Source organism: Eleutherodactylus coqui, unplaced genomic scaffold (genome assembly GCF_035609145.1).
Source record: "Eleutherodactylus coqui strain aEleCoq1 unplaced genomic scaffold, aEleCoq1.hap1 HAP1_SCAFFOLD_88, whole genome shotgun sequence".
In the NCBI taxonomy this organism is placed as follows: domain Eukaryota; kingdom Metazoa; phylum Chordata; class Amphibia; order Anura; family Eleutherodactylidae; genus Eleutherodactylus; species Eleutherodactylus coqui.
This window is the reverse complement of record NW_027102276.1, coordinates 330,022-348,465: the sequence shown is the minus strand read 5'-3', so window position 1 is coordinate 348,465 and position 18,444 is coordinate 330,022.

The window sequence follows — 18,444 nt, the reverse complement described above, 5'->3', positions numbered from 1 at the left end:
CCCGCAGTGCGATTAGCTGTGTGTGGAAACAAAGAATGTCTGTGGTGCGATTGGCTGTGTGTGGCAAAGAGAAAAAAAAGATGCCCGCAGTGCGATTGGCAGTGTGTGGAAAAGAAAGGGTGTCTGTGATGCGTTTGACTGTGTGTGGCAAAAAGGAAAAAAAAAAAGATACCCGCAGTGCGATTGGCTGTGTGTGGCAAAAAGAAAAAAAAAATGCCCGCAGTGCGATTGGCTGTGTGTGAAAAAAAAAGGGTCTATGGTGCGATTCGCTGTGTGTGGCAAAAAGAAAAAAAAGATGCCCGCAGTGCGATTGGCTGTTTGTGGGAAAAAAAAGGATGACTGTGGTGCGATTGGTTGTGTGTGGCAAAAAGGAAAAAAAAAAAAAAAACATGCCCGCAGTGCGATTGGCAGTGTGTGGAAAAGAAAGGGTGTCTGTGATGCGATTGGCTGTGTGTGGAAAAAAGAAAAAAAAGATACCCACAGTGCGATTGGCTGTGAGTGGGGGAAAAACATGATGCCCACAGTGCGATTAGCTGTGTGTGGAAACAAAGAATGTCTGTGGTGCGATTGGCTGTGTGTGGCAAAGAGAAAAAAAAGATGCCCGCAGTGCGATTGGCTGTGTGTGGCAAAAAAAAATAAAAAAAAGATGCCCGCAGTGCGATTGGCAGTGTGTGGAAAAGAAAGGGTGTCTGTGATGCGATTGGCTGTGTGTGGCAAAAAGCAAAAAATAAATATGCCCGCAGTGCGATTGGCTGTGTGTGGCAAAAAGAAAAAAAAAACATGCCCGCAGTGCGATTGGCTGTGTGTGGCAAAAAGGAAAAAAAAAAGATGCCCGCACTGCAATTGGCTGTGTGTGGAAAAAAAGGTGTGTCTATGGTGCGATTGGCTGTGTGTGGCAAAAAGAAAAAAAAGATACCCGCAGTTCGATTGGCTGTGAGTGGGGGAAAAAAAATGATGCCCGCAGTGCGATTGGCTGTGTGTGGAAACAAAGAATGTCTGTGGTGCGATTGGCTGTGTGTGGCAAAGAGAAAAAAAAGATGCCCGCAGTGCGATTGGCTGTGTGTGGAAAAAAAAAAAAAAAAAGATGCCCGCAGTGCGATTGGCAGTGTGTGGAAAAGAAAGGGTGTCTGTGATGCGATTGGCTGTGTGTGGCAAAAAGCAAAAAAAAAAATGGCCGCACTGCGATTGGCTGTGTGTGGCAAACAGAAAAAAAAAAAGATGCCCGCAGTGCGATTGGCTGTGTGTGGCAAAAAATAAATATGCCCGCAGTGCGATTGGCTGTGTGTGGGAAAAAGAAAAAAAATAGATGCCCGCAGTGCGATTGGCTGTGTGTGGCAAAAAGGAAAAAAAAAAGATGCCCACAGTGCGATTGGCTGTTTGTGGGAAAAAAAAGGATGACTGTGGTGCGATTGGCTGTGTGTGGCAAAAAGGAAAAAAAAAAAAAAAACATGCCCGCAGTGCGATTGGCAGTGTGTGGAAAAGAAAGGGTGTCTGTGATGCGATTGGCTGTGTGTGGAAAAAAGAAAAAAAAGATACCCACAGTGCGATTGGCTGTGAGTGGGGGAAAAACATGATGCCCACAGTGCGATTAGCTGTGTGTGGAAACAAAGAATGTCTGTGGTGCGATTGGCTGTGTGTGGCAAAGAGAAAAAAAAGATGCCCGCAGTGCGATTGGCTGTGTGTGGCAAAAAAAAATAAAAAAAAGATGCCCGCAGTGCGATTGGCAGTGTGTGGAAAAGAAAGGGTGTCTGTGATGCGATTGGCTGTGTGTGGCAAAAAGCAAAAAATAAATATGCCCGCAGTGCGATTGGCTGTGTGTGGCAAAAAGAAAAAAAAAACATGCCCGCAGTGCGATTGGCTGTGTGTGGCAAAAAGGAAAAAAAAAAGATGCCCGCACTGCAATTGGCTGTGTGTGGAAAAAAAGGTGTGTCTATGGTGCGATTGGCTGTGTGTGGCAAAAAGAAAAAAAAGATACCCGCAGTTCGATTGGCTGTGAGTGGGGGAAAAAAAATGATGCCCGCAGTGCGATTGGCTGTGTGTGGAAACAAAGAATGTCTGTGGTGCGATTGGCTGTGTGTGGCAAAGAGAAAAAAAAGATGCCCGCAGTGCGATTGGCTGTGTGTGGAAAAAAAAAAAAAAAAAAGATGCCCGCAGTGCGATTGGCAGTGTGTGGAAAAGAAAGGGTGTCTGTGATGCGATTGGCTGTGTGTGGCAAAAAGCAAAAAAAAAAATGGCCGCACTGCGATTGGCTGTGTGTGGCAAACAGAAAAAAAAAAAGATGCCCGCAGTGCGATTGGCTGTGTGTGGCAAAAAATAAATATGCCCGCAGTGCGATTGGCTGTGTGTGGGAAAAAGAAAAAAAAAAGATGCCCGCAGTGCGATTGGCTGTGTGTGGCAAAAAGGAAAAAAAAAAGATGCCCACAGTGCGATTGGCTGTGTGTGGTCGAAAGGAAATATATGCCTGCAGTGCGATTGGCTGTGTGTGGAAAGAAAGGATGTTTGTGGTGCGATTGGCTGTGTGTGGCGAAAAGAAAAAAAAGATGCTCGCAGTGCTTTTGGCTGTGTGTGGCAAAAAGAAAAAAACCTGCCCGCAGTGCGATTGGCTGTGTGTGGCAAAAAAGAAAAAAAAAAAGATGCCCGCAGTGCGATTGGCAGAGTGTGGAAAAGAAAGGGTGTCTGTTATGCAATTGGCTGTGTGTGGCAAAAAGAAAAGAAAAAAAAAGATGCCTGCAGTGCGATTGGCCGTGTGTGGCAAAAAGGAGAAAAAAAAAGAAAAAAAGATGCCCGCAGTGCGATTGGCAGTGTGTGGAAAAGAAACGGTGTCTGTGATGCGTTTGACTGTGTGTGGCAAAAAGCAAAAAAAAAAAGATACCCGCAGTGGGATTGGCTGTATGTGGCAAAAAGAAAAAAAAATGCCCGCAGTGCAATTGGCTGTGTGTGAAAAAAAAAGTGTCTATGGGGCGATTCGCTGTGTGTGGCAAAAATAAAAAAAAGATGCCCGCAGTGCGATTGGCTGTTTGTGGGAAAAAAAAGGATGACTGTGATGCGATTGACTGTGTGTGGCAAAAAGCAAAAAAAAAAAAGATGCCCGCAGTGCGATTGGCTGTGTGTGGCAAAAAATAAATATGCCCGCAGTGCGATTGGCTGTGTGTGGCAAAAAGAAAATAAAAACATGCCCGCAGTGCGATTGGCTGTGTGTGGCAAAAATAAAAATAAAGATGCCTGCAGTGCGATTGGCTGTGTGTGGAAAAAAAAGGATGTCTGTGGTGCGATTGGCTGTGTGTGGCAAAAAGAAAAAAAACATACCCGCAGTACGATTGGCTGTGTGTGGCAAAAAGCAAAGAAAAAAAGGATGCCCGCAGTGCAATTGGCTGTGTCTGGCAAAAAGAAAAAAAATACATGCCCACAGTGCGATTGGCTGTGTGTGGCAAAAAGAAAAAAGAAAGACGCCCGCAGTGCGATTGGTTGTGTGTGGCAAATGAAAGGGTGTCTATGGTGCGATTGGCTGTGTGTGGCAAAAAGCAAAAAAAAAAAAAGATGCCCACAGTGCGATTGGCTGTGTGTGGCAAAAAGGAAAAAAAAAAAGATGCACGCAGTGCGATTGGCAGTGTGTGGAAAAGAAAGGGTGTCTGTGATGCGATTGGCTGTGTGTGGCAAAAAGCAAAAAATAAAAAGATGCCCACAGTGCGATTGGCTGTGTGTGGCAAAAAAAAAAAAAAAAACATGCCCACAGTGCAATTGGCTGTGGGTGGCAAAAAGAAAAAAAAAAGATGCCCGCAGTGCGATTGGCTGTGTGTGGCAAAAAGAAAAAAAAAACATGCCCACAGTGCGATTGGCTGTGTGTGGCAAAAAGAAAAAAAAAACATGCCCGCAGTGCGATTGGCTGTGTGTGGCAAAAAAAATCTGTCTATGGTGAGATTGGCTGTGTGTGGCAAAAAGAAAATAAAGATGCCCGCAGTGCGATTGGCTGTGTGTGGCAAAAAGGAAAAAAAAAAGATGCCCGCAGTGCGATTGGCTGTGTGTGGCAAAAAGAAAAAAAAAAAGATGCCCGCAGTGCGATTGGCTATGTGTGGCAAAAAAAAACAAAACATGCCCGCATTGCAATTGGCTGTGTGTGGAAAAAAAAGGGTGTCTATGGTGCGATTGGCTGTGTGTGGCAAAAAGAAAAAAAAGATACCGGCAGTGCGATTGGCTGTGTGTGGGGGAAAAAAATGATGCCCGCAGTGCGATTAGCTGTGTGTGTGGAAACAAAGAGTGTCTGTGGTGCGATTGGTTGTGTGTGGCAAAGAGAAAAAAAAGATGCCCGCAGTGCGATTGGCAGTGTGTGGAAAAGAAAGGGTGTCTGTGATGCGTTTGACTGTGTGTGGCAAAAAGCAAAAAAAAAAAGATACCCGCAGTGCGATTGGCTGTGTGTGGCAAAAAGAAAAAAAAGATGCCCGCAGTGCGATTGGCTATTTGTGGAAAAAAAAAGGATGACTGTGGTGCGATTGGCTGTGTGTGGCAAAAAAAACAAAAAACCTGCCCGCAGTGCGATTGGCTGTGTGTGGCAAAAAGGAAAAAAAAAAAAAAAAGATGCCCGCAGTGCGATTGGCAGTGTGTGGAAAAGAAAGGGTGTCTGTGATGCGATTGGCTGTGTGTGGAAAAAAGAAAAAAAAGATACCCGCAGTGCGATTGGCTGTGAGTGGGGGAAAAAAATGATGCCCACAGTGCGATTAGCTGTGTGTGGAAACAAAGAATGTCTGTGGTGCGATTGGCTGTGTGTGGCAAAGAGAAAAAAAAGATGCCCGCAGTGCGATTGGCTGTGTGTGGCAAAAAAAATTTAAAAAAGATGCCCGCAGTGCGATTGGCAGTGTGTGGAAAAGAAAGGGTGTCTGTGATGCGATTGGCTGTGTGTGGCAAAAAGCAAAAAATAAATATGCCCGCTGTGCGATTGGCTGTGTGTGGCAAAAAGAAAAAAAAAAGATGGCCGCACTGCAATTGGCTGTGTGTGGAAAAAAAGGTGTGTCTATGGTGCGATTGGCTGTGTGTGGCAAAAAGAAAAAAATAAAAAGAATCCCGCAGTGCGATTGGCTGTGTGTGGCAAAAAGAAAAAAAAAACATGCCCGCAGTGCGATTGGCTGTGTGTGGCAAAAAAAGTCTGTCTATGGTGAGATTGGCTGTGTGTGGCAAAAAGAAAATAAAGATGCCCGCAGTGCGATTGGCTGTGTGTGGCAAAAAGAAAAAAAAAAAGATGCCCGCAGTGCGATTGGCTGTGTGTGGCAAAAATAAAAAAATAAAAAGATGCCCGCAGTGCGATTGGCTGTGTGTGGCAAAAAAAAAAAACATGCCCGCAGTGCGATTGGCTGTGTGTGGCAAAAAGAAAAAAAAAAGATGCCCGCAGTGCGATTGGCAGTGTGTGGAAAAGAAAGGGTGTCTGTGATGAGATTGACTGTGTGTGGCAAAAAGCAAAAAAAAAGATGCCCGCAGTGCGATTGGCTGTGTGTGGCAAAAAGAAAAAAAAAGATGCCTGCAGTGCGATTGGCTGTGTGTGGCAAGAAGAAAAAAAAACATGCCCACAGTGCGATTGGCTGTGTGTGGCACAAAGAAAAAAAAAAGATGCCCGCAGTGCGATTGGCTGTGTGTGGCAAGAAGGAAAAAAAACATGCCCGCACTGCGATTAGCTGTGTGACAAAAAAAAAAGATGCTCGCAGTGCGATTGGCTGTGTGTGGCAATAAAAAGAAATGTGCTTGTGGTGCAATTGGCCATGTGTGTCGAAAAACAAAAAAAGATGCCCGCACTGCGATTCACTGTGTGTGGCAAAAAGATCATTTGGCTTTTATAACGGTCGCTAAAAGTAACGCTGCATGTTCTACTTTCATGCTTGCAGCGTGTTTCTGGAGTGTGTTTTTTACTCTTGTAATGCCGCTGGGAGAGAGAAAAAGGTGATGTCATCGGTGTTACTACAGAAAATATGCTGTAAAGACGCTGCTCTCAACGCTGAAAAACGCAGCGTGTTTATAAACGTTTGTGTGGGAGTGGCCTAAAGTTGAAAAACAGCGAATGTTTCTTGGATGTGTTTTGAGACTTTTCCAGCTTTCTGGTTTCTTCACACATTGCAAATTCACTGGATTTTCTGCAGCTACAAGATTCGCACCAAATCCGTGCTAAATGGCGCAGGTTTTGATGTAGATTTGCCACGGATTTCAGCCCTTCATATGAAAGTGTGAACATGCCCAGTATGAATTGACCTGCTGTAGATGTAAAATCCGTGGCACGGGTCAATTTATGCTGCACTTTTTTTGCAGCCTGTGGATGGAATTTTTTGAAATCCTATCCATAACGCTCGTCCTGTAAGATGCTGCAGATGTTCTGCAGCATTTCTGTCCTGTGTGAACACACTCTAAGGGTGGCTTCACACGAGCGTGTGCGTGTGCCGTGCATAGGTGCGCACAAAAGTGTGTACCCATGTATGTGCACAAACATGCATGAATGCAGGTCTGTGCCCATTGCCTTCAATGGGGCTGCAACTGCTGCCGATGGCCCCATTGCAAGCAATGGGCTGCCAGCAACCCCTGCAGTGATTTTCAGGGAAGGGCTTTAAATATCCCCATAGCGCAGAGAGAGTTGGTGGGGCTAGAGAGTGGGTGGAGCTATAGGGCTTCTCTCAGATTTCCCATAGCAAATATATAGAGGGTGGGGCTAGAGCGTGGATCCTCTAGCCCCACCCCCTCCACCCACGCTTTCTGGAAAGCCCTCCGGAAAGCCCCGTAACTCCACCCCCTCTGTATTCCTGCTATATGGAAATCCCTGGGGGAGAGAGTCCCCACTGCTCTGAACTGCTGGGGAATTGCCCACCAGCAGAGCTGGAGGAATACCCCGCTGGTTACAGCAGGACATTTTAAAACATGCTGCCGAGAAGCACATTGTAAATGTCCTGTTGTAAATTCCTGTTAGTCCCCGCAGGGATTAAGGGAACCCTCAGGGAGTCTCCTCATCTCCGCGAGGACTAATAGGAGTTTACAGCAGTCATTTAAAATGTGCGTCTGGACAGCAGGTTTTAAATGTCCTGCATAAGCTCCTGCTCCCACAGGGGTCAATGGAAACTCCTGCACAGAGCACACCAAAAATAGGACAGGTCCTATGTTTGGTGCACACCGCAGAGCTGCATGTGACCTGCAGCATGTCCTATCTTTGTTAGGTGTGCGAACCGTTTTACGCAACTACATTCTTTGATGTGAGCCCTTCTATAGGAACCCATTGGTTATTTTAGAAGCGCTTTTTTTGCCCGCGCAAAAAATAAACACTTGCCTGACTCAGAAAAAGCCTTTAAATGAAATGTATAACCGGGTCACTAATGAATCACGTCAGCAAGGGGATTGGAATACCTAAGAGATGGTCTCTTGCCAGGAAAAACTGGGACAAGCCGGGAGGCGGCTAATTCTGACTAGGGGGCGCAATTTTTTTCAAATTTTAAGGGGGATTTCCTTTTCAGGTAGACACCTTTTTTTCCCCAGCAAATTTGTAGTGTTCACCTGGTTCATATATTCCCTGTGACACAGAGGGACAACCAACAGCCAATGCATGGCTATTGGCTAATCATTTCATTGACAAATATAGGATCCACCTTTTAGCTCTCTTCACCGGGGTCATCAGCTGTCAAGTCCACAATACATAGGAATAGGAAAGGAACTACTGTATCCACCTATGTATTGTATCTACTATGGTGGACTAATAATTGTGGAAATGAATTGATCTCCCAACCACATGTAAGGTATGGGGCTGATGGATCGAGAACGTAGGATGTTAATGCTGATTTTCTGGTTGCATCGTCTTATTTGGTATTGTGATATAACCTGAAAAAGTTTTTGGCAGATTACTGAAGGCTCGTGGTTGTCATCTGGCAGAGAAGCTACTGGACGAGCCCCCACAGAAGATACTTTGGTGCAGATGGAGAAACAAGCAGGTATGTGAAATTATCCACTTATTGGTATGTAATAAACTATGGTAGGAGCTGGTGCTGTGCGCATGGCTGAACCACCAGGGAGCTCCAGTTACCGATGTGCTACAGAAGACTGGGAGCTCTAGCTATCAATATACCACAAAGGAATGGGAACTATATCACCAGGGCCTTTAAATGTCACCGGGTCGCCAGGGCCTCTGGATATTGCGGGGTCGCCAGGGCCACCAAAGACTGGGTGCTGGCAGTTATGCACTTGAGAATCTTAATGAGGTCATTCAAATCATTTGGGTTTCATTTTCTTGCAGCCTGGAAGAGTCATGAGGAAGAGGAAGGACCCCAACCCCAGCCTGAAGTTCTACGAGGGAAGAGAGCTGTCCAGATGCCATACAGATTCATCTTCCCTGTCAGATTGCAGCTGGAACAAGCGGAGGACATTGAGTGCCAGATTCGGAATCCTTATTTTCCCAGTTTTCAAAATAAAGATTTCAAAATAAAATGGAGTTTTAACATGTGCTGTTCAAGGTTTTTTTTGAAAGGGCAAAAAAAAGGGCCAACATTGAGGACTGTAGATGCAGTGGTCGGCTAAGGGAGGTTGATGCAGTAGATGAAAGACACATGCTTACTTCCCTTCCAAATCGGAAAATACCCAATAGTGCCATCGGCTCAGAACTAGTAGAGACCAGTGGGACCCAGGTACACCCATCTACTGTTCAGAGAAGTCTGGTCAGAAGTGATCTTCATGGATGAATTGTGGCCAAAAAGCCAAACCTTCCAAGTAGAAACAAGACCGAGCGACTCGACTATACAAAAAACATAGTGCAGCAGATGAAAAACACATCAGAGCACATTTACAAAAGAGCACATTTCCCACAGTGAAAAAGTACGCAGATGCCTGTAATTTCCTGGGACTGAGTCCCTTAGGACTATTTCAGACGACCTTATATCGGCTCGGTTTTCACGCCGAGCCGATCTACGGTGTCCTTGTCTGCAGGGTGGCGAGGATGGAAGAGCCAGGAGCAGAAACTGAGCTCCCACCGCTTCCCCGCCCCTCACCACTATTTGCAATGGGAGGGGCGGGGGCGGAGCTAAGCACCGGGACTTAGCTGCGCCCCTGTCTCGCCCTCTCCTATTGCAAATAGTGGCAAGGGGCGGAGAGGGGGCAGGAGCTCAGTTCCTGCTCCTGGCTCTTCCATCCTCACCCCCCCTGCAGACAAGGACACCGTATACATTATATATACGGTTGTCTAAATAAGCCCTTAGGCAGAGATCCCTTCACATGTGCAATCCTCTGGTAAGTGTTATGCCCAAAAGTTTATAAACTCCTAGAGACCTAAGGATGTAGCAGAGCCAGTAGGGTGTAGCTGTGTTTTCTCCAGTCATGGTAAGATTACGGCAACTCGCAATGAATCTTGTGATCATCAAAAGAAAATCTGACTGCATTCTCATAAGTAATTGTTCAGTTCAGAAAATGGTGACTGCCCTGCACTGGTGCCAGGTTGGCATTACCCCCTCAGTATGTGTTGTACATGGTACCAGTAATGCCTTCTTTTGCCTTGACAGAATTTGCAGTCATGACTGATGTCCGCACGGCTCCAGGATCCAACCTCTCCCCCTGTGCCCCAACCTGCCACTGAGATCCAACCCCCCTCTCAGGACACAGGCACTACCGTCTCCTGGCCTGCACCCACACCCTCACCTCCGCTGTCCTCGGCCCCATCCAGCAATGTCTCTCAGCGTAGCGTCCAGACATCGCTAGCGCCACAGTTTGAGAGCAAGCGCAAGTACGACGCCACGCACACACACGCTCAAGCGTTAAACGTGCACATTGCAAAATTGATCAGCCTAGAGATGCTGCCGTATAGGCTTGTGGAAACGGAGGCTTTCAAAAGCATGATGGCGGCGGCGGCCCCGCGCTACTCGGTTCCCAGTCGCCACTACTTTTCCCGATGTGCCGTCCCAGGCCTGCACGACCACGTCTCCCGCAACATTGTACGCGCCCTCACCAACGCGGTTACTGCCAAGGTCCACTTATCAACAGACACGTGGACAAGCACAGGCGGGCAGGGCCACTATATCTCCCTGACGGCACATTGGGTGAATTTAGTGGAGGCTGGGACAGAGTCAGAGCCTGGGACCGCTCACGTCCTACCCACCCCCTGAATTTGCGTGCCCCAGCTCGGTGGTGGTATCTGCGGGGGTGTATGCTTCCTCCACTAAACCACCCTCCTCCTCCTCCTACGCAACCTCTGTCTCGCAATCAAGATGTGTCAGCAGCAGCACGTCGCCAGCAGTCGGTGTCACGCGGCGTGGCAGCACAGCGGTGGGCAAGCGTCAGCAGGCCGTGCTGAAACTACTCAGCTTAGGAGAGAAGAGGCACACGGCCCACGAACTGCTGCAGGGTCTGACAGAGCAGACCGACCGCTGGCTTGCGCCGCTGAGCCTCCAACCGGGCATGGTCGTGTGTGACAACGGCCGTAAGCTGGTGGCGGCTCTGCAGCTCGGCAGCCTCACGCACGTGCCATGCCTGGCCCATGTGTTTAATTTGGGGGAAGAGACAGCTTGGCCCACTGCTGACGGTACCCATGCTGCTTGCCTGTCATCCTTTCAGCGTGTATGGCCTGAGGAGGAGGAGGAGGAGGAGGAGGAGGAGGATCCTGAAAGTGATCTTCCTAGTGAAGACAGCCATGTGTTGCGTACAGGTACCCTGGCACACATGGCTGACTTCATGTTAGGATGCCTTTCTCATGACCCTCGCGTTACACGCATTCTGGCCACTACGGATTACTGGGTGTACACACTGCTCGATCCACGGTATAAGGAGAGCCTTTGCACTCTCATTCCCGAAGAGGAAAGGGGTTCGAGAATGATGCTATACCACAGGGCGCTGGTGGACAAACTGATGGTAAACTTCCCATCCAACAGCGCTAGTGGCAGAAGGCGCAGTTCCGAGGGCCAGGTAGCAGGGGAGGCGCAGAGATCAGGCAGCATGTACAGCGCAGGCAGGGGAACATTCTCCAAGGCCTTTGCCAGCTTTATAGCTCCCCAGCAAGACTGTGTCACCGGTCCCCAGTCAAGGCTGAGTTGGCAGGAGCACTGTAAAAGGATGGTGAGGGAGTACGTAGCCGATTGCAGCACCGTCCTCGGTGACGCCTCTGCCCCCTACAACTACTGGGTGTCGAAGCTGGACACGTGGCCTGAACTCGCGCTGTATGCCCTGGAGGTGCTTGCTTGTCCTGCGGCTAGCGTCTTGTCAGAGAGTGTGTTTAGTGTGGCTGGGGGAATCATCACGGATAAGCGTACCCACCTGTCAACCGACAGTGCCGACAGGCTTACACTCATCAAGATGAACAAAGCCTGGATTTCCCCAGACTTCTCTTCTCCACCAGCGGGCAGCAGCGATTCCTAAGCAATACGTTGGCTGCATCCGCGGATGGAAGCATCGTTCTCTCTCATCATCCAAAACGGGGACATTTCTGCTTCATCAATCTGTGTATAATATTCATCCTCCTCCTCCTGAAACCTGACGTAATCACGCCGAACGGGCAATTTTTCTTAGGCCCACAAGGCTCAGTCATATAATTTTTGTAAGCAATTTTTATACGTTTCAATGCTCATTAAAGCGTTAAAACTTGCACCTGAACCAATTTTTATTTTAACTGGGCTGCCTCCAGGCCTAGTTACAAATTAAGCCACATTAACCAAAGCTATTAATGGGTTTCACCTTCCCTCTTGGTTGGGCATGGGCAATTTTTCTGACGTACATTAGTACTGTTGGTACACCAATTTTTTGGGTCCCTCGCCTACAGTATAATCCAATTAATTTTTTGCCCACCTGCATTAAAGCTGCCGTTACATCAGCTCTGCTGGGCACTGCAATGGGATATTGCACACGGAGTTGTAACTGCATGTGTCCACTTCTAAAGAACCCTAGTCTGACTGGGGCATGCAGTGTGGGCCGAAACCCACCTGCATTAAAGGGGTTGTCCCGCGAAAGCAAGTGGGTCTATACACTTCTGTATGGCCATATTAATGCACTTTGTAATGTACATTGTGCATTAATTATACAGACGTTATAAGAAATTTTTCACTTACCTGCTCCGTTGCTAGCGTCCTCGTTTCCATGGAGCCGCCTAATTTTCGGCGTCTAATGGCCAAATTAGACGCGCTTGCGCAGTCCGGGTCTTCTTCTTTTATCAATGGGGCTCCATGTAGCTCCGCCCCGTCACGTGCCGATTCCAGCCAATCAGGAGGCTGGAATCGGCAATGGACCGCACAGAAGCCCTGCGGTCCACCGAGGGAGAAGATCCCGGCGGCCATATTCAGCAGGTAAGTAAGAAGTCACTGGAGCGCGGGGATTCAGGTAAGCGCTGTCCGGTGTTCTTTTTTAACCCCTGCATCGGGGTTGTCTCGCGCCGAACGGGGGGGGGGGGGGGGTTGTAAAAAAAAAAACCCGTTTCGGCGTGGGACAACCCCTTTAAACATGACATTACCTCAGCTGTGATGGGCAATGCAATGGGATATATTTATGTACCGCCGTTGGCTTCCTGGCACCCACCCATGCTGTCGGCAGATGGCACACAGCAGAGCGGAGTAGACACTGGAGGAAGTAAGACGTGAGGGTCACTGCAGGAGCACGGCTCGCATCCCACTGTGAGAATTCTCGCAGCGGAATCCGACCCAGCACTCTGCATGAGGCCTGATCATCGCTCAGTGAATGGAGGTGTAGGCAGCTGGGGATCTTTCCGGCCCACGCGCCTCCATTCACAGTAAATATGCAGTAATTCATAAATGTCGGTGCATGCACGTACACTGAACGATAAGCGCCAAAATACTCACCAATGTACTACAACACCCAGACAGATGGAAATATCTAACAAGTTAGTACACACAAGGGATTGTATTTTGGCCAGAATACGTAAGCCCAAAAAACCACGTTGTCTATATGGTGACAGGCAGGAACACACACTGAACTGGACAATTCACACCTAATGTGTAAACACCTACATACAGACTTTGAACATGTCACTGTTCACACAAACAAAGAGACAAGGGAATCCTACCCAGAACCTCATGTGTGCAATAACACCAAAGCAGAACGTGCATGATGCCAAGCTCCACAGTTCTGAGAGGGAATGATATAAATGACAAATTACTAGAACCCTCTAGTAAGAGGGGCTGGTATATATGTGCAACAGACCGATGGAGGTTGGCTAGCTGGAGCAATATACACCCAGCCAGCTCAATCATCCCACACTTCTGGAAACGTGCTGCTGGAAACCCGTAGCACTACAGGTCCCAGTAGCACAACATGACAGACGCATGCCGGTGTCAATATAGGTAATTCCTGCACTCCAGTATAGTAGTGCATTAGAAAGCCTATGAGGTTAGTAGAGGCTGAGCCTCCTCGGCCACAGACCTGGAGGCTACATCCAAGCTTCTGGGTTCCATAGCAACCCACTGAGACCTCGTAATCACATTACGGGGGTCCAATGGGTGACAGAGGGAGCCCCCTTCCTTTTTCTGCTTCTTATATTCCGCGGTTACACTGCAACGTGCAAAGAGTTAAATAGCGTGTAACAAAAGGTATCTTCAGTCCCCACTGTTAGAACAAATGCTCAGCCATTATCTGACAGCTGAGCACCCGCTCCCTCTGGCAGAAGAGACCTGCGACGGACTTCTAATGCAGCGCCATATTTCTACGGCGCTGAAGAGAAATAAAACAGCTTTAAATGGCTGTATCTGGAAGCGGGAATGCTGCATAATTTGCCACATTCCACAGCATTTCCGCCAAGTATAAACATAACCTAAGTCAGCTTAAGGTATTCTGCAAAGTGGCATCAATAGTAATAGTGCTTGCCCTATATCAGCCCCAGTAGTAATATTGTCCCCCACAATGGCCTCAGTAGTAATATTGTCCCCCACAATGGCCTCAGTAGTAATATTGTCCCCTATATCAGCCCCAGGAGTAATAGTGACCTCCACAGTGGCTTCAGTAGCAATAATGTCACCTTTATTGGCCCCAGCAGTAACAGTAGCCTCCACAGTGGCCTCATTAGTAATACTGTCCTCTGTATCGACATCAGTAGTAATAGTGACCCCCACAGAGGCCTGAGTAGTAATACTGTCCCCTGTGTTGGCCTCAGTGGTAATAGTGACCCTCATAGTGGCGTCAGTAGTAAAAGTGTCCGCTACATCAGCCTCAGTAGTAATAGTGTCCCTTATATCAGCCCCAGTAATAATAGTGACCCCCGCAGTGGCTTCAGTAGTAATAATGTTATATATATATATATATATATATATATATATATATATATATATATATATACCGTGTTTCCCCGAAAGTAAGACAGTGTCTTACTTTCTTTTTATCCCCAAAAGCCAGACTATGTCTTACTTTCGGGGTATGTCTTATAATAAAAAAAAATCATTACTCACCTCCCCCGGCGTTCTGTCGCGCTCCGGCAGGATGTCGCTCGCTCCTCGTCCCCGGCGCAGCATTGCTTTCTGAATGCGGGGCTTGAAATCCCTGCCTCCAGAAAGCTAATACACACGCCGTCAGCCAGTTACAGCCATTCAATGACAGCATTGAATGGCTGTGATTGGCTGAAGGCACACGTGGCTTCAGCCAATCACACTATTCAATGACATCATTGAATGGGTGTGATTGGCTGAAGCCACGTGCGCCTTCAGCCAATCACAGCCATTCTGTAACTGGCTGACGGCGTGTGTATTAGCTTTCTGGAGGCGGGGATTTCAAGCCCCCGCATTCAGAAAGCAATGCTGCGCCGGGGACGAGGAGCGAGCGACATCCTGCCGGAGCGCGACGGAGCGCCGGGGGAGGTGAGTAATGATTTTTTTTTTCTACGGTATGTCTTACTTTCGGGGTACGGCTTACATTGGCCGACCCCCCTGACACCCCCGATACGTCTTACAATCGGGGGTGTCTTACTATCGGGGAAACACGGTATATATATATATATTGGCCTCAGCAGTAACGGTAACCCGCACAGTGGCCTCAGTAGTAATACTGTCCTCTATATTGACATCAGTAGTAATAGTGACCTCCACAGAGGCCTGAGTAGTAATACTGTCCCCTCTACTGTCGCGCTTAGTAATAACAGTGACCCTCAGTGGCCTCAGAAGTAATACTGTCCCCTCTATTGGCCTCAGTAATAATAGTGACCCTCAGTGGCCTCAGTAGTAATACTGTCCCCTGTATTGGTCTCAGTAATAATAGTGACTCCCCACAGTGGCCTCAGTAATAACAGTGACCCGCACAGAGGCCTCAATAGTAATACTATTACTGCTGGGGCTGATACAGGGGACACAATGACTAATGAGAATGTTTAGAATTTTAAGAATCATAAGATTTTTTGGTGACCTTTAAAAAAGAAAAGAATTGGTCACTAATTGTATTTAAAAAAAAAATCCCTAAAATCCTATATTTTCATACTGATCATCAGCCCAATTTTTCCTGTTCTGTACGGAAAACTTTTCAGCAGTCACTATTATCACAGGCAGGATTGCAATGAAAGGTAACACCTACAATACATGTAGATAAAACAGGGTGTACCATTTAAAATAGGTAATGGTCACAGCTCACCTCTTCCCCCTCCCTGCGAAATTACCTTTGAACATATCAAAGCACATGTCTAGAACAGTCTCCCATAGAAGCAATGAGTCCCCTTCTGTCCGTTGTGTAAATGATCCATGAGGCTGCTGTAAAGAGTATCTCTAAATGCTGTTGAATGCAGAATGGGCACCCCCATAGTCATGCACTGATAATAGAATTGAAGAAAAATCTACAAATCGGAAAATAAAAACAGATTACAAAAATAAAATGTGCTATTATTGGGTTTTAATTAGTAAAACCCTTTAAGGAACAGGCTGTTATGCACCTTAGGGACCAGACACTTTTTAAGGAATTTACCCATGTGCTGGTTTTACTGCCCTATTGTTTTTCCTTCAGCTACCAACATAATTTTTCCCCTGACATATAGGGCTATTTTTATATCTTTTTTCAATGACTTTTTTTTTCTATTTTTTTTTTTGTTTTATTGGCGGTAAAAATCTAAAAAAATGATTTCTTGAAATTTATACCTGTTTTTTTCTTAGTATATTTACGCTTAAATAAAGTACAGGAATGGGTTCCTCATTTTGTTTTGGATGTTTAGATATATATTTTTTGTATAGCTTCGGATTACAGGATGCATACGATGACGGTTTGGGTTGGTGTCGGCTTTGGGTCATTTTCTTTTTTACGTGTATAATTTTATTGTATTGTTTTGTTCTTTTACCAATTTTTAAAATAATTTTTGTTTACTATCTATGATAGCCATGCGTCGTGTTCACGACCGGCGGATATATGCTACCATCTGAGCTGTCTTCCACTTTCCCTCCCCCTTCCCGACTCACGCCCTCTCCTCTCCTCCGGCTGTTTGCAATGGCTGTGGAGAACAGGTGGGGAGGGGGCAGCAGCTTAGCTCCACCTCCGTCTCACCCCTCCCATTGCAAACAGTCAGAAGGGAGTAGAGATGTAGAGAGCCGGTGAGAGGGAGGAAAAGGGGAAGAAAGCTCAGATGGTAGTGTATATCGCCGGCCGTGAAAACGGCGGCCGATATACGCTCCTGTGAATTTTTTTTGCTCGTACCAATGGTGAAGATTAAAAATATTGCAGCAGGTTCTATTTTGAGTGATTTTGTTTAAGAATGCCCACTATTTTCTGTGGGTGCATGAAAAAAAGGCCTCTGGCTTCCATGACACCTGGACGGCTCCAGCTAAGATTGTCAGAGCAGAGGCGTATTCTAAAGTGATAATGCGCTAAAGGTCAGTTTATTTGACGGTCACATACCTTGCAACCTTTGCATCACATTTGCGATGTCCCTGGTGCTTCTGTTCGCGAGCCGTGAGGTGGCCATGTTGACTCTTCAGGGTATCCTTAGCTATAGGAATGTTGACTCCAAGTTTAGCTCTTAAGATGTCACACAATATCTTGCACGGCTCTCCTGAAGCATGCTCTACCTCCTATTCCCACTAGGCGGCTGATGCTTGAGTCACTGGCACCAAAACAACAGCAGACCACTCACGACTGCACTGCCGCTTTCAATCTCTTCTCATGGGTCCTGTCCTTAAGCTGCCTGAAAAGACACAGAGGTAGGATTTAGAAGAGACTTGCATGCTTTCTTGCAATGCTAAAACCTGTAAATCTCATTAGCAATTCTGACAAAGATTGGCAGGCCAGGATATGCAGTATTATTTATGCCAAGCAGACAATTACTGTTGAAAGCGCATTTCCTGCAGCCGCGGTGTATAGAGTGAAATATCCGTAAATATAGTCATCCGTGTGAGCGATGCGCCAGTACTTTATATATCGAAGACGTAACTGCTACCTAGTACTATCCAAGATGCTTCTAATATACTCTAACCCCGGACTTGTACGAAAGGCAACAAAACCATCAGCAAGAACACTATAAACGTTCTAAACAGGTAAATGCTGTATAATGGGTTTAATCATTTCAAGCCTAATGCCCTCTAAGATGATTAAATACTGCAAATATATATACACCGAGGGTGTGAGAGCAGTGATCCCCGTAGAGGGACTGTCCATATAGCTGCTGTATGATCCGCGCCGGGAAAAGTCATTCTACACGCCAATATCCCGGTCTTCTGCTGTGTTAGGGCATGTAAGGGGTGTAAAAGATATTAAAGACCTCTGTGCAGGAAGATATGGGTAACTTCTAAGATATGATTAAAGGGAATGTCCTAGGGATAAAGAATAAGCATCTGATTGGCAAGGGTCTGACTGCGTGGATCCCAATGATAAAGAAATCAGGAACTTTCACATGTCCATGAATGTTCGGACCGGTGGTCATGCGTGTGCACTACCTCTCCATTCATGACAGCCAAAGATACTAGAGCGATTGGCTTGTCGATGTGACTACCACAGCCATGTGACCACTACAACCAATCACTGGCCTCGCTAGCATGTATGGCACATGTCTACTGAGGCCTCGGATTGGCTGAGGTTGTTAACCAGAAGTATAGTGCATCACTGCACCAGGAGAATAAAGAATGGCTGGGACCCCAGGAGCATCGGCACCAGAGCGCTGGGTGATTTAACGGAAGTGTAATGATTGCTATTTTTATAACATTTTACTGTTAGCTTTATTTCTTAAATTCTTGGACAATCCCTTTAAGAGACTGCAAAAGTGAAATTGACCAAACATAAACCCCTGACTATAATCTCTATGGATGTCATAGAAGGTGGCTCCCGGCTCCGGATCCTTCTGTATGTGTGTCGCTGTATAAGATCAATTTCTGCATTGGCAGCACAACCCATAAATACATGACATTACCGGGCATCAGAGCAGCCGGATCAGGGCTGATCACAATTGATTTCTATAAAAAAAAAAAAAAAGGGATAGTCTACCGAAGACAGATGTTTTAAAATTGAACACCTTCACCATAAAGGGCGTATATATACGCCCTCCTGGGGAAGGTTTGT